Source organism: Lemur catta, chromosome 5, assembly GCF_020740605.2.
Source record: "Lemur catta isolate mLemCat1 chromosome 5, mLemCat1.pri, whole genome shotgun sequence".
Classification (NCBI taxonomy): domain Eukaryota; kingdom Metazoa; phylum Chordata; class Mammalia; order Primates; family Lemuridae; genus Lemur; species Lemur catta.
In genome coordinates, this window is record NC_059132.1 from 71,462,158 (window position 1) to 71,478,688 (window position 16,531).

General features: G+C 39.8%; 1 long non-coding RNA gene across 3 annotated transcripts in view; it reads right to left on the minus strand.

Annotated features, from left to right (window-relative positions):
* The window catches only part of LOC123638470, a 67,941-nt gene that overhangs the window by 23,564 nt on the left and 27,846 nt on the right, over nucleotides 1-16,531 (minus strand). The gene's annotated exons all lie outside the window — the stretch shown is intronic.

The window sequence follows — 16,531 nt, forward strand, 5'->3', positions numbered from 1 at the left end:
AGAATGCCACAAAGATGAAAAAGACCATTTAAGTCTCCAGTTCCAGTTTTCCTTGATGCTTTCCCATAGCTTGAGTAAGCAAATGAACACATTTACCTTTTTGCCTATGCTAGTTAAATTCGTTTTTCTGTTGCTTACAAATATACATTCTAAGACCAACTCATCTAATTTATCTTGATTCATCTTTTGTTGTTGTTATTTAATCTAATAGACTTCATGTTTTTTACAGAAGTTTTAGGTTTACAGAAAAATTTAGCTAAAATTACAGAGTTCCCCATTTCTCGAAATTACAAAAGCCGTATAAAGACAAACCCACAGCCAGTGTTAAAGTTGAGAACATTTCCACTAAAAACTGGTACAAGACAAGGATGCCCACTGTCACCACTTCTATTCAACATAGTGCTGGGAGTCCTATGCCTCTAGCCAGAGCAATCAGGCAAGAGAAAGAAATTAAGGGTATCCAAATGAGGAAAGAGGAGGTCAAACTATTGCTTTTTGCTGATGATATGATCTTCTTTCTAGAAAATCCCAAAGATTCCACCAAAAGACTCCTGGAATTAATAAATAAATTCAGCAAAGTCTTAGGTTACAAAGTCAATGTACACAAATCAGTAGCATTCCTATACACCAATAACATTCAAGCTGAGACTCCAAAGACTCAATACCATTCACAATTGCTACAAAGCAAATAAAATACCTAGGAATATACTTCACCAAGGAGGTGATAGATCTCTACAAGGAGAACTACAAAACACCGAGGAAAGAAATCGCAGATTTTGGCAAATGCCGGCACAGTGGCTGACACCTATAATCCTAGCACTGTGGGAGGCCCAGGCAGGTATATTACTTGAGCTCAGGAGTTTGAGACCAGTCTGAGCAAGAGCAAGACCCTGTCTCTAAAAAAAGAAATTGAAAAAAAAAAAAAAAGAAATTGCAAATGATGCAAACAAACGGAAAAACATATCGTGCTCATGGATTAGTAGAGTCAACATTGTTAAAATGTCCATACTACCCAAAGTGATTTATAGATTCAGTGCAATCCCCATCAAAATACCAATATCATTTTTCACAGATCTAGAAAAAATAATTCTATGCTTCATTTGGAACCAGAGCCTCAATAGCCAAAGCAATTTTATGCAAAACAAACAAATTGGGAGACATCGTATTATAAGACTTCAAACTATATTACAAGGCTATAGTAACCAAAACAGCCTTGTATTGGCATAAAAATAGAGGCATAGACCAATGGAACAGAATGGTTCTCTAACCCAGATATAAAACCATCCACATACAGCCAACTGATCTTTGATAAAGCAGACAACAATACATACTGGGAGAAAAGAATCCCTATTCAATAAATGGTGCTGGAAAAATTGGATAGCCACATGCAGAAGAATGAAAGAGGATCCATATCTCTCATCACTTACAAAAATTAATTCAAGATGGATAAAGGACTTAAATGTAAGGCATGAAGCCATAAGAATTCTAGAATAAAATGTTGGAAAGTTCTTCTAGTTATTGGCCTAGACCCCAATGGCAATCACAGCAACAACAAAAATAAATAAATGGGACTCAATTAAATTAAAAAGCTTCTGCATAGCCAAGGAAACTATCATTAGACCAAATAGTCAACCTACAGAATGAGAGAAAATATTCGCAAGCTATACATCTGATAAAGGGCCAATAACCAGAATCTACAAAGAACTTAAGCAAATCAGCAAGAAAAAAGCAAACAACCTCTTTAAAAAGTGAGCAAAAGACATAAACAGAAGCTTCTCAAAAGAAGATAGACAGATGGCCAATAAACATACCAAAAAAATGCTAAATATCACTAATAATCAGGGAAATGCAAATTAAAACCACAATGAAATATCACCTTACCCCAGTGAGAATGGCTTTTATTAAAAAGTCCAAAACAATAGATGCTGGCATGGATGCAGAGAGAAAGGAATGCTTATACACTGTTAGTAAGACTGCAAATTAGTACAACATCTATGGAAAACAGTATGGAGATTCCTCAAAGAAATAAAAGTAGACCTACCATTTGATCCAGCAATTCCACTACTGAGGATTTACCCAAAGGAAAAGAAGCCATTTCATCAAAAAGACACCTGCACTGAAATGTTTATCGCAGCACAATTCACAATTGCAAAAAATGTGGAATCAACCTAAGTGCCATCAATTCATGAGTGGATTAATAAAATGTGGTATATGTATACCATGGAGTACTACTCGGCCATGAAGAAGAATGGCTTAATGCCTTTTGCAACAATCTGGATGGAACTGGAGACCATTCTCCTAAGTGAAGTATCTAAAGTACAGAAAAGAAACACCACATGTACTCACTATTAAATTAGAACTAACCAATGAGCACACATATGCATAGAGGGAGGTATAATTCAATGGAAATCAATCAGGAGTTGTGGGGTGGAGGGGCTGGGCAAAAACCTACCTAACGGGTACAATGAACACTATCGGGATGACAAGCACACTTTTAACCTTGACTCAAGCATTACAAAATTGATGCATGTAACCAAAAACAGTTGTACTCCCATAGTACTTTGAAGTAAAAAATTTTCTAACACTCATTAAAAAAATAAAACAAAATTACAGAGTTCCCACATGTCCTCTTTCCTCCCCTCCCCTCCCCACAGTTTCCCCTATTATTTACATCTTGTATTAGTGCGGTACATTTGTCACAGTTAATGACCCAATATTAATGCAACATTATTAACTAAAGTCCATAGTTTACATCAGGTTCACTCTTTGTGCTCGACATTCTGTGGGTTTTAACAAAAGTATAATGTCACATGTCACCATTACAGTATCATTCTGCAGAGTGCCACTGCCCTAAAAAATCCCCTGTGCTCTACCATTTCACTTCTCCCTCCTTTGCTTGCCCTCTTGGTTTATCTTCTCACTCAACACAGATATAGTGAACACCTGCCACATTAAATTGTGCTGATTGCTGAAAACATGAAATCAGATGTATAAATAAATAACTGCAGTGAAGTGCTTAGTGGTGACGAGGTAGTCATCAGCATAGGGGATGGTAAAGGCACAAAGGAAAGAGTAGTCAAAATTCTTAACTTCAGCTGGTGAACATCAGTGCACAAAATGTGAAGGCCCTTGCTTCCACAACTCTCATTTTAGTTAGCTCAAATATTATGTCACTGCTAGGAGAATGGACTAGTAAGAAGCAGTATGGGATTGTTTTGACACTGTGAGTTTTTCTTAAGTCAGTAAACACATGTTATTTTCCGTTCAAAAATAAACCTACCCAGTAAATTTAAAATTATTAAGATAATGAAACAAATTGGAGATTAAGTCCAGGAAATAGCCAAGACAAATGTGCATCTTTGACTAATTTAGTACCTCTCTTGTTGTTTTGAATAGTATAACTAGTCCATGATACAGTATTGAAAACAATACATGAGTAGAATGAAGGAAATGCACTAAGAGTCTTTTCAAACCCCTCCAGGCTTGTGATTCTCAGTCTTCGATTCCTTTATTTGTAAAATAATCTAGTACAGTGCTGTATTATTGATTTGACTTCATACTTCAAAGCAAAATTAAATCAGATCACAAGTCCACCATATGCAGTTGAGTGTTTCTGAAATTCCAGTGGGGTCTTCACAATGAAAAACCCCAGTGATTTTTAAAATAGTTCCATATTTGGAAAGGCTTCTGTCATACTTGCAATGGTAAGAAAGACAAACTAGTGTCTATATTTGGTCAGCACTAATACTCTTTGGCTCTTTTGTTTCTAAAACTGAAAGGAGACAGACCTCAGTTCTTAGAATCAGGAAATAATCAATAACATTGTAACAGCAAAGCTGGGCTTTCCCATGAAGTGCTAGAAGAGTTCACGTTTGATTCTATGAAGCTAGAACTTGTACTATCTCCTAATTTCCTAAGCTTTTAGCAATAATACTATTCAGTAGATTCTATCAACTTTGTTTCTTCCTGGGAGGTAATAAATAGGACCAGCAATGCCAACACCAGGTATAATCAGAAGAGTCATGGAATCTTCCTAGGGGAGTATAGAGAATTCCACAAATGTTTCCCTTTTTGTTCTAAACCACAGCCCCGTTATCTAGTTTACCTCCGTGGCACTGAGCATCTTTTCCTTAACTTGGATTTGATGAAGGTAGACACAACTGTATATTTGGTGTGTGATGGATTTGTCCCAGATGGGAGGAATGACTCTGCCCGGTCTACGTAGTATCACATCAGCCAAATCACAGGCCCCAGGCACGTCCCGGTTACAGCCCTGACTCACTCCTTTATGCATGTTTTTTCCCCCCAGAATAAAGCCGTTTCTCTGTGAACTCCAGCTATTTCTCTCAAAGTATGACTTTTAGGATTAACTTCAGTTAAGTTCTAGTGCTTTAAAAATATCCTACAATGGGAAAATCTACAAAATGTAAGCACTGAGATGGATTATATCTGCTTTCCCAGCACACGTTTGTGCATAATGAAAAATTGATCTCATAGGTCCGATTTTTTCTCTATGTTGTGAGACCTTAGTAGGGTTAGGCCTCGATTACTGCCCCTCACCCTCACTCTGTTGGGAAGAATGGAATTCTGCTGACCCACATGGGCCTCGCAGGGCCAGGGCTAACCCCTGGAGCCTGGGGGCAAAGTGGAGGATGGATCGTCCCAAAGAAGGGAGAAGGAAGAGTGGCTGCACCACTTCCTTTCTTCACCTTTTAGCATGTTGTCTGTATAATCTGCTAGTCCTTGTTTCTGCTCCTTTTTGACACTTTTAGCCAGTTAATTCCTCAATTTCTATTATTTTTAAAAAATATTTTTTCTCTTCAAATTATAAAAAGAATATGTAAAATATATCTCTGTGTTTAAAGCCCTTGCAGAATAATAATTAATGAACAATCCATGTATTTAAAGGGAGAAAACTCTATAGATGGAGATAGCTATATAATTGCTACCACAAATGAGGCTACACTGTATAGCTTTGTGACAAGTCTCCATGGGGACTTTTGTGATTTCTCTGGGACATTTAAGGAGGAGCTGCTGGATCACAGGGTTTGTGCATAGTTAATATAAGTACTCCCAGGCTGTCCCCAGAATGGCCACACTAGCCCTGGGGTGATCCATCATTAAAGATTTCAGCAGCTCAGAATGCCTTGCAATTGCTCCACTTCACACTGGCACCACCACACTGGAGACACATACACCTTTATGTACACGGAACAGACTCTGACGAAGACCTGATCAGATCCCCCTGGGTCCCTTGTACCGGCTCTGTTCACTCATCCCCAGCTTTAATGTTTTTGCTGCTGACTATTTTCCCCTGCAGCTTTGGGTGGCCTGCCTAGATGCTGGAGCCACATAGCTTGCAAGGAGAAGAGGAAGTGCCTGGGAATTTTACATCCTCCTTTACTCCCACCATGACCTGTAGCCAATGGCTTACTGGTGTGGGAGTGCCAAAGCCCAGCTCTTGTGCCTCAAGGCCGGGGCAAACACCAAGCACGTCAGGAGATCAGGCTGAGTCTGGGACTTCACCTGAGATCTCACCTTCACCGAGCTTCTTCCCTTTCCCCAGTCTGCTTCTTCTACTCCCTTACTGGTTTCTTCTGAGAGCTGTGTCTTAACAAACCACTTACACCCAAACCCTTGGCTCAAAGGTGGCTTCTGGAAGACCCTGATCAAAGACACACATTTCTATTTCACTGCTGAACGTAAATGACAAATTCTAGATACTGATCATGTCAGATTCTTCAGCATGCTAAATTCGGGCTCATATTTGAAAGCACTCTTTCCATTTCTTTATCTGGGGCATCTCAGTATGTGTAAGGTCTCTCTCCTAATTGGCAATCCAGACTTCCTCACCCTCAACTTCAGTCCCAGCTGCTGTGAAAGCACATGGCTTTTCTGCCATGTCGACCCCTCTAGGAGCTCCCATTCAGACTCTCTGGAGTATGGCTGTTAGGCTCTTCTGTGTATCCAAACCTTCCTCTTACCAGAAATCAGCTGCAGTTGCCCCTAAGAGAACGTGCCCCTCCGGAGTAGCTGCCAAATGAAAGTTTGGGTAATTTATGAAGATGGAAACCAATAAAAGAGGTAGCAAGGTTAGTCAGCTGGGGGTGGGGAAGTGCAGGCAGCAAACACAGGAGTGTGACAGCAAGAGCTCTCGAGAGCTCTTGGGGACTCAGGGACTGTGGGAGTGGCCTGAGGAAACAGCAGGATCTAAGGAAAAGATTTTGTTTCTTCAAGAAAAAAACAACGTCAGCGTTTTTAAGACAGAAGAATTGAGGCCAGAGAAAGGAAAAGATCGTGTAAGCATTAAAAAAAAAAAAAAAGATAATGGATAGATCAAGAGGTGAGAGGAGGAGGAAATAGCAGTCTTGGAAAGGAAGAAAGCTGCTTCTTCATTATCAACAGTGTCTGTTTTTTTCAGGCTTAAAATATGAGTTGCATGTCCTCTATTTTTTAGGCTTCAGGACAAAAACAGGGTCTGTTTGTAAAATACAATAGGAAGAAGAGTGCCTTGTTCGAATAGTTCTTTACAGGGGCATCCTGGAAAGATAACCATCCAGGTGCACCTGTATGAACTCTTCACCTTGGCCAGCTCCTAGCCAGGGGCACTCAGGTAAGACTGACCTTGATCTGGAGTCAGAAGGTCTCATCCACAGGTCAAAGCTATCTTTGGGTGTCAGTAGAAACACAACTGTGTAGCTATTTTTCCATAAGGAATATATGTGGCTCTTGTGATCAGAATATATATACACAATTTTTAATGAGAATGGTGTTCAACCTTCCTCGATCTAGCAGTTGGTCATACAATAAATACTCAAAATAAATCAAAATCATTTCATTATATATATATGTTTGCTTATAGACCTAATCAAGGAAAACAAATTTCCAAGAAGCTGAAGATGAATACTATCTGCATAACTATGCCTTAAAGCTGTTATTTGACAGACTTCTTCCAATCTCATAGTTGTTCCACATTAAAGAGTCTTTGTGTGTCCCAAATCCATCAGTGAGGGGGCTGCCAGAATTGAAGCCCTGAGGCAGTCTAATGTGTTTATTTTCCACTCCTGTGTATTTCCACAGAGAATCTATAAAGTAGTAGAATTTTTTCTAACTCCTTCCCCACTCCTCCAGTGTTAGATTTTCAAATATGCTGGGACCCAATATTCATTAGGCAGAAAGGATCCTAGTTCACTACTTTCACTTCATTGTGCTTCTATTTCTCTGATTTGACATCATTTGCAGATACCCAACAATGGCATTACAAATCACAGAACTTCTTGGGCTTGGCTAGTGGTACAGCCACCCACTTTCGTAAGCAGCCCAGCATCTCAGGGTCTTTTTCAATTAAAACATAGGAGATCACGGGGGCTTAATATTCTACTGAATCATGAATTGATTGTGGCAAAATGATGGTGCAACTTCTAGGCATACATGGGATCACTCATCATTCCACCAGGTTGTCCCAATACTCTAGGGAATATTCTGTGGTTATGCTCACGTACTCTCACCCAGGAATTATGCTGCATGATGTCGTACAATCTCACAAGCTCTTGCCTCTGTTGACCACACCGTGTGCAACAAGTAAAAGGCTGTCATTCTGATTGCAGCTTAAATGTCACCTCCTCAGAGAGGCCTTCTCTAACCATACAATGTAAATTAGTTATCCAGTCACTCTATCGTATCACTCTGCTTAAATTCTCTGCATAGCACAGAACACTAAATGATATTTTTCTTGCTCATCTGTCTATCAAATGACTCCTCTCACTAGATAAAGGACCTGGTCTAGCTTGTTTATTACAATACACTCAGTGCCTAGGATAATTCTTGATCACACATAGTAAGCCCTCAGTATATATATGTTAAATGAACTTCAAATCTGAGACCCCTTGAAGAGGAAACTCACATACCAGCCCAAGGCTCACACAACCTGGAATAGTTGCTGCTGTAGGACAGGGGAGGGGCTCCATTAGGTACTGGATTCGCGGAGGGAGTGGGACGGTATCGTGGAGAAGACCAAGGGACCAGGAAAGAGTTGTTAAAGGCTCTGTGTTAATTTCTAGGGGCTGCCATGACAAGTTACCACAAACTAGGTGGCTTAAAACTATAGAAATTTATCTGGATTCTAGAAGTCCTAAAATCAAGCTGTTAGCAAGGTTAGTTCCTTCAGGAGGCTCATGGCCCTCTCCTAGCTTTAGTGGTTTCAGGAAATCTTCGGCTTACAGATGCTTCAATCTCTGCCTCTGTCTTCACATGGCATTCTTCTCTGTGTATGTCTGGGTCTCTGTGTCCAAGTTTCCTTCTTCTTATAAGGACACCAGTTATTGGATTAGGGACCACCCTAATTCAGTATGGCCTCATCTTAACTTGATTACATCTGCAAAGACTCTATTTCCAAATAAGGTCACATTCTGAGGTTCCTAGTAGACATGGATTTTGAGGGGACACTATTCAACCCAGTGCAGGCTCCAAAGACAATTAACTAACCACATAGCTCTGTTCTTTTGGCCACATAGATATGTGGCTTCAGGGGCCAACAGAATAACTATTACCATACACATTTATCATGGTTTACATCATTGGAGAACTGAACAATCAAAGTCTTCCCCTAGCAAGTGCCAGCACCCGAAGCATAGTGATAAATCATGCCAACAGCATTCTCTAGCTCAGTGGTTTCCAAGCCCTTTATCCACAGAACTCTTTGTTCAAATGAAACCTTACTAGGGATGTTCAGACAAACATAATGGATAAAAGCTGTTCTTGTAGAAATGAGGCTGGCAGGGCCAGGGCATCTTCCTCCCGTGTCAGATTATGAGGGAAGGAGCGTCCAGAATATTACTGGAAATCCACGTGTCCACTTTTCCATTTAGTTCAGGAAGCAATTGCTAAGCACAACTAATATAGAGCAAAATAAGTATATAGGGGTCTAGAGAAGAGGTAGAGAAGGAGAACAAAGAAGGACCAGAAAGGAGATTCTTATGGCTACCGTAAGTATTTGGATGCAAAAAGGAGAGAGAAATCTCAGGATACCAATCTGCGGCCTCCTGGTGATCCCAGGGGAAGAGGAAAAAGGATGAAGGGGAAAGAGAAGGAAGGACCCACGCATACAGTGACCTAAAGTGCTAGCCAGTGCTCTTACATCCCTACTACAGATTCATGTTTGAAGCTCTAGAGCTTCCTGGGTCAAGTTTGAGGCAATTAGCTACATAGTGCAGGCAAGTTTACACTGAAGGGCTTAGAGATCTTCTGTTTCCCAAATAAGTAGATAAACAGAAGACTTTAGTCTCCAGCCCCATCAATCCATACCTTCTGTGAGCACTTAGCATGTGTACAAGGCCAAATAAAACCATTCCATCTAAATAAATCAATAATAATTTATACCTTTTGATCTCTCCAAAGACAAATGTTTATATGTGGAGAGAATAAATAAATAAGATGACATTTAAAGGAAGAAACAATCCCATTCCACAACACACAGGACACTAAAAAAAAAAAAAAAAAGTGAGACACAAAGCCATTCAAGCAGTTGTTGAGTCTTTACCAAAGGGAGGACATATCAGTCAAGACGCCAATGGTTCAGTTAAACTTCCCTAGAGTCATGCTCCCAGGAAGCACTTTAATTTGCTCTCTGAAATAGTTTAATAGCTTAACCTATTGATTCTCACATTTTGAAACTAGCTGAGCCTGATAGGGAACAAAGAACAAGTTGGAAACAATTCTGACATCAAAATATTGCTAAGCACTATTACCATTTCTTGAAATGTATGAATAAAAGGTATTTTGTTCAGTGAATGTCATGCCACCAATGTCTCCTCTGTGGCTAATTCTCAGTGCAAGGCTCTCCTCATACAGGGGATTTTTTGGGTAATGAATTCTTTTGGAAGTCTAGTGAATATATTCTTCTTCTTTTTTTTGTTTGGTTTTGTTTTGTTTGTTTAACTGCATTGGCTGAACTAAAAGGAATAATATTCTTAAAGGCACTTTAAAAATGCATAGAGTTAGATGAACACTAATTATATTAAAACAGAGTTATCAAAATATTTTTTAGAAAACAAATTTGTGATAAGGCAATATATATCTTCCTTAGTAACACATTAAATAATAAGATCTAGTAGCAGGTCAAATAACTATCATAATTTCAAAGTAGTGGTGCGTGTAGCTGGTATTTTGAGAGCTCTGCCAACAACTGTCATCTGATTTGAAAATATCTGTGATTTCTGTTGGTGACAAAGTCATAGGTACTGCTAACACCACTGTGATGTAGCACCTATATTCATAACTGAAGGAAATGCTAACTTTAAGTTGGAAGTGAGTGAAAATAAAAATGCAATTTTTTCCCAGCTATATACTTAGACCCCAGACCCAGACTTCCTCCATGCAGCTCTCTTTGATTTCAAAATGAAGAAACACTCTCAGAAACTTCCACTCTTACAGCTCACAGCTGCGCTAATAAAGGTTATTCGTACCTACCCTGGCCAGCCTGGCTGGGAAGTCAAAATAATGGCAGCCTCTGAGCACCGGGGGCTACCACCCCTGGAGCGCAGGGAAGAGGATTGTTGACACCAGTGTCAGAGATTCAAAGTACTGGAGATGGTAAGGGAGAGTAGAAGTTATCTGGTGTCTATTAGAAAACTGCGGGGTGGGGCAGGAGTGGGGCGGGGGCTTCACAGGCCAGTGTGCAACTGACCAGACCAGAGCAAACTCCTGAGTGGGTCAGGCACTGCAATCGACTGAATGTTTGTGTCCCTGCAAAATTCAAATATTGAAGCCCTAACCCCCACTGTGATGGTATTAGGGACCTTTCGGTGGTGATTAGGTCATGAGGGTGAAACCCTCATGAACGGGATTAGTGACCCTATAAAAGGGACCCCAGAGAGCTCTCTTGCTTTCTTCCTTCCATGTGAGGACACAAGAAGATAGTAGCCTGCAACCCCGAAGAGGGCCCTCCCCAGAACCCTGATCTCTGACTTCTAGCCTCCACAACTGTGAGAAATAAATTTCTGGGACTGGGCACAGTGGCTCACGCCTGTAATCCCAGGACTTTGTTGAGGCCAAGGCAGAAAGCAGATCAGTTGGGGCCTGGAGTTCAAGACCAGCCTGGGCAACATAGCAAGACCCTATCTCTACAAAAACTCTTCTTAAAAATTAGCCAGGCATGGTAGCATGAGCCTGTGGTCCTAGCTACTCAGGAGGGTGAAGCAGGAGGATTACTTGAGCCCAAGAGTTCAAGACTGCATGACCTATAATCACACCACTGCACTCCAGCCTGGGCAACAGAGCAAGGCCTTGTCTCTGAAAACATTAAAATAAAATAAATTTTAAAAATAATCATAAATAAATAAAATTTAAAAATAAATTTCTGTTGTTTATAAGCCCTACAGTCCACTGTACTTTGTTATAGCAGCCAGAACAGACCAAGACAGGCACCCTGGGTGTTTTAGGTGCATGTTCAGGAGCCAAACACGTGTACCCACTCAATGTCTCAATAATTCACACAACAGATATTTTGTGAGGGGCTACTTTGTGCTAGGCACTGCACAAGGTGCTGAGTGGACACCTCGGTTCTCATGAATCTGCAGCCAGGAGGCTACACTGCAGTCCTGGGGAAGAGCATGAAAGTGCCCAAGAGCCCCTCAGTATGATAAATATTAATTAGAAACAATGGAGAAGCCAGGCAGTCCATACCATGGAGTCCATCTATTTCTCACACGATGCTGTGGATCCAAGATGCAGTTTGGAAAAAAATACAGGGAAGACAATTAACATTTATTGAGAATCTACTATGTGCCAGGCACTCTACTGTGCCTGAGATAATTACATTCATTATCTCAAGATGTCCTTAGGAAAGAGGAAGAAAATGGGTCTCTGAAGGGATGAATGGTTTATTTGCCACTTAGTACATATCTGGACTTGGTTCTGAATCCAAGTCTGTGTAATTCTAAAGCACACTTCTTTCCAGTACTCATGCAGTGCAGACGGCGGGCTGGCCTCTTGACCATTCAAACTCAGTTTCCTTATCAGGTTGTAACAGTATCGTGGATCATTAGAGGAAATGTACACAAGTGCCCTGTAAGGCATAAAACACTAAGCACATGTTATTGTTGTTGTAATGTGTCACTTTGTTATAATAATATTATCATCAGAAATTTGGTATATCATAAACTTCGGATATCATTAGAAACCCTGGGAACCTAGACAATTCTATGATAAATGAGCCAAGCAGTAAGGATGACTATGTCACAGAAATGTGGGGAACAATGTATTCTGGTTTTTCCTGGAAATTGCTTTATTATTCAAGGAAATTAGGTCATTCCTAATTAAAAATATAGTATCCAAATTAAGTCCCCCTTACTTAGTACAATAGTTCCCAGAAAGTTATGTAAAACAAAACCAAAAAATTCTAATAAAATTAATAATTTTCTAAATGTGATACAGAAGTCTCTTATTCAACACTGAGGTAAGTTATCAGATTTACTCAAAATTTTGGGGGTCAAAATTTTTCTCTATTCTTGGGCAAGAGTTCTGTAAAAATAGACATGTGATACCTCCTCAAACACAAACTAGTTTTTTCCCAAAAGGTTTTATTGTGCCAGTGTTCTTTGAAGTGCATTTGCTTGAAATAAAATGGTTTGTTTTGTAAGCTTTTTAATACTGTTTTTTCCTGTTTACAAAAATAGCACCTGCTTGTGGCTGGGGGTGAAGGGAAGGATAATACAGACGAAAATTAAAATACCAGCAACAACCATTTTGTTAACACACTGTGAAAACTTTTTGACTACTTTTTAAATTTTTCAATAAATTTCGGTAGTTTTTTTGAACTCTGACTGCTTTTAGCAAGCAGGGTCCCTTTAGTGAATTTTGCAACACTGACCTTCAACATACGGGGTAAACATGCCTCTCCTGATAAAAGGAATATATTATAATGATGCAATGATGAACCAATGTTTTAAAAATATAAGAGGTTATGGATGTACTCTAAAAAAAAACAGTTAAGGAAAGCTACCACCTGAAACTCAAACTAAAGGGATTTTATTGTGTCAGAAAATGTGAAACATGTCTGAGGATCTTGGGGCAGAAGAGAAGGGTACAGTAAGCTAACAGGACAAGGAGAGGTTCAAACGCCCCAGCAGTGTCCTACTTCCCACGGCCTCCAGGTGGCGCCCCTGCGTCCGCATCTTCACTGCCGGCCTGGGGGGTGTAGGGGAAAGGTGTGCCCTATTCTTTCTCATCTTCCTCCTTCTTACTCTGAGAAGCAAAACTGACCTGCAAGTGTTCGTGAGCCACTGGGATAAACAAAATGTGATTTTGTGGGACTCCAGAGTCCCAAGTTTTCTCACCAATTCACTAATGCTGGCATTTCTTTGAACCAAGGATAAACTTTTCACTTCAGAAGCAATAAGATTAAATTCCCCAAGTCTGGCTGAGGTAATGTTGCCACATAAATAAGGTTTCATCAAAGCGTAATCTATTGAGATGGGGAAGCCATTTTGGATTATGCGTGAGGGCAAAGTAACCAAGCCCAAAAGACACTCAGAATGAGGAAATTCATAAAGAAGACACAATTTTCCCCAGAATATGCTCCGTTTACTTTCAGCCGGCTGGGAACAAGTAAAGCCCAGGCCAAATTATTTTTGTCATTTAGTTGCAAAGGCAGACGGCACTGCTATACATAACTTCAAAGATGTCCTTGCCCCTTGTATCGGGCTGCCAGCCAGCATAGAGCTTCCTTTGCAGCTTAGTTTGTTCATTCATGGAGAACCAAAGATTCTAGGGCTAGAAGTGATCTTGAAAAATCATCTAGTCCTACCCCTTCATTTTCAGAAGAGGAAACAAAATCCAAAAAAGCTAAATGAGTTGCTAAAAATTAGGTCTCTAGTCAGGAACTAGAATGCAGGTCCCCAGACCCTCCTTGTAGTCTTGATTATATATTGTTAATGGGCTCTCCATGCTAATTTCAGCACTAAGTGCCTTCACACCTGCACTAAATGGGGTCCACCTACATATGGTGGCTGAAGTACACCTGTTTTTACTCAAGATATTGTTGTTTCCCACTGCTCTTTATAACAACTGCACTGTGACACTAAAGAATTAATGGTAGATATAAAAAAGAGTGACTGTGATGGTTAGTTTTGTGTGAATTTTACTGGCCCATAAGGTGCTCAGATATTTCATCAAACATTATTCTGGGTGTTTTTTGGATGAACTTAACATTTAAATTGATTGATTGAGTAAAGAGATTGCCCTCCCTATCTCCAATCAGTTGCAGACCTGCTTAGAACAAGATGGCTGACCCTCCCCCAAGTAAGAGAATTCTTCCTGCCTGACCACCTTCAAAGTAGCACATTGGCTTTTTCCTGCCTTCAGACTTGACCTGAAACATTGGCTCTTCCTGGATCTCAAGCTTGCTGAACTTCAAACTAGAATTATACCATCAGCTCTCCTGGTCCTCAGGATTTCAAACTCAGACTGGAACTAAACCATCAGCCCTCCGGGATGTCCAGCTTGCTGACTCATCCTACAGATCTTGCAAGATCTCTCCATAATTGCATAAGCCAATTCCATATAATTAATCTGTTTCTCTGAAGAACGCTGACTAATACACTGACCTTTCCTAATGTTCAGATCTTCTAACTCTCATATGCTTCAAAATACACTTTCAAGGCAATTTTATGAGCTTTTGCCCAGTTATAAATGTAAATCATTTGGTACCACCACCATAGATCAGATATATTAAATAACAAAGGAGCAGAATAAATACAAAATCCCAAAAGTCGTTGGTAAAATGAAAACTATAATATTCTGGTTGTTTTATGTGAATTAGAAGATTAAGTTCCTGAATTGGTAAATTCTATTACTAGATCATGAGTGCTCTGGGAAATCAGATAAGCTTAGGGGTGGTTGGCCAGCATATAAGAAGAGAAAGAAGAGGCCAATAAAAACAGCAAATAATAATCATTGGTTTGGTGCCTACTGTATGCCCCACACTTTATAATCATTCATCCAAAAGATTTTATTGAGCACTTTTTATGTTCCTGACATTGTTCAAAATGCTAGAGATACAGCCATGTAAAATTGGCTTTTATTTCCTGCTCACATGGAATGAACCATTTAGAGAAGGGAGATAGATAAGTAACAAATGTTATAGAGAAAAATAAAGCAGGCAGGAGAGAGAAGTAGTGCCAGGCAGAAGGGGTTATAAGTTTTGGTAAAGTTATCAGGATAGATGACACCAAAGCTAAGGTGACATTTGAGAGTAGAGCTGAATGAAGTAGGTGAAGGAACAAGTCACATGGGGAGGACACTTTTCAGACATGGGAATCAGCAAGTGCAAAGGACCTGAGGCAGATGCATGTTTGTATGCTCAAAGACCAGCAAGGAAGCCAGCAGGGCTGAAGGAGAGTTCAGCAAGGGGACAGTGAGAGATAAGGTCATAGAAATAGCAGTGGACCAGCTCATGTAGGGTCTTGAGCATCTGTGAGATAGATAGCTATAAATGGTATAAATGAGATAACTGGTGTTCAGAGAAGTTTGTAATTTTCCCACAATAACTCAGGATGGTGGAGAATGACCTAGACCTAGGTATATCTAAGTCTAAAGCTCTTAATCTTTCTATATCATTATATTATCTTTCTCCAGAAAAAACTTAACTCTCTGATTGTTTTGTGTATCCCTAGTAAAGTATTTGCGGTACATATTTGCCCCCTTTTTTTTTAACCATCCAGTGTCACATATACTTTCTATCTGAGGGAAGTCCCCATTGTGTGAGTCTAGGCTTGTCATAGTGAAATCAAGTGGCCAAATATGCTTTCTCCCTAGCCTACACAGCCAGGGGGAGAGCATGGGCTCTGGGTCAACTTGATGTCCCTACCCTAGACTCTGAATCTTGAGTGTGTCCCAAACATACAGGGTCAGGTAACCATAGAAGCCATCTAGCAATGCTAGTGGCAAGTGTCCAGCAGAGGCAGTAGCAGCAGTAGCACCCTGACCAGAGATGCCTGTGGCATGACCCTAGATGTACTCCTTGTATCGTCCTATTTTCTTAGCCTGATTTCCATCATTGCCAACAATTCTGTGAGCCAAAAATGGTGAGGGAGCATCTCCTGTTCCAATTATGTATTCCTATTGGGAAAAATTGTGCAAGACTTTGGAATGGAAAAAAGAGATTACTGAGTGTCCTATACACATACCTTTCTAGTGATCTCTGCCTTTTGTTGTATTTTTAGATATTTTATAACTCCATAATTTATAGAAAGCTGAAAATAATACAAATGATTCTTGTTCATAAAAATGCAAATGAGTTATGTCGGATAGAATGCAATTGGTTATTACCTATGGAGAGATCCATGTTCCATGTGTTTGTAAATTCATTTTAGCATTCTTTATCTTCCTATATATGTATGTAGTGCTTTGAATTCTCTTTTACCTGTTGTAAATTCTTACTGGTTCTCTTGATAATAAATGATTTAAATAAAATTTATGCCAAGTCACATTATTTATGAATTCATTTAAGTATTCCTTATCTGCCTATATGTGT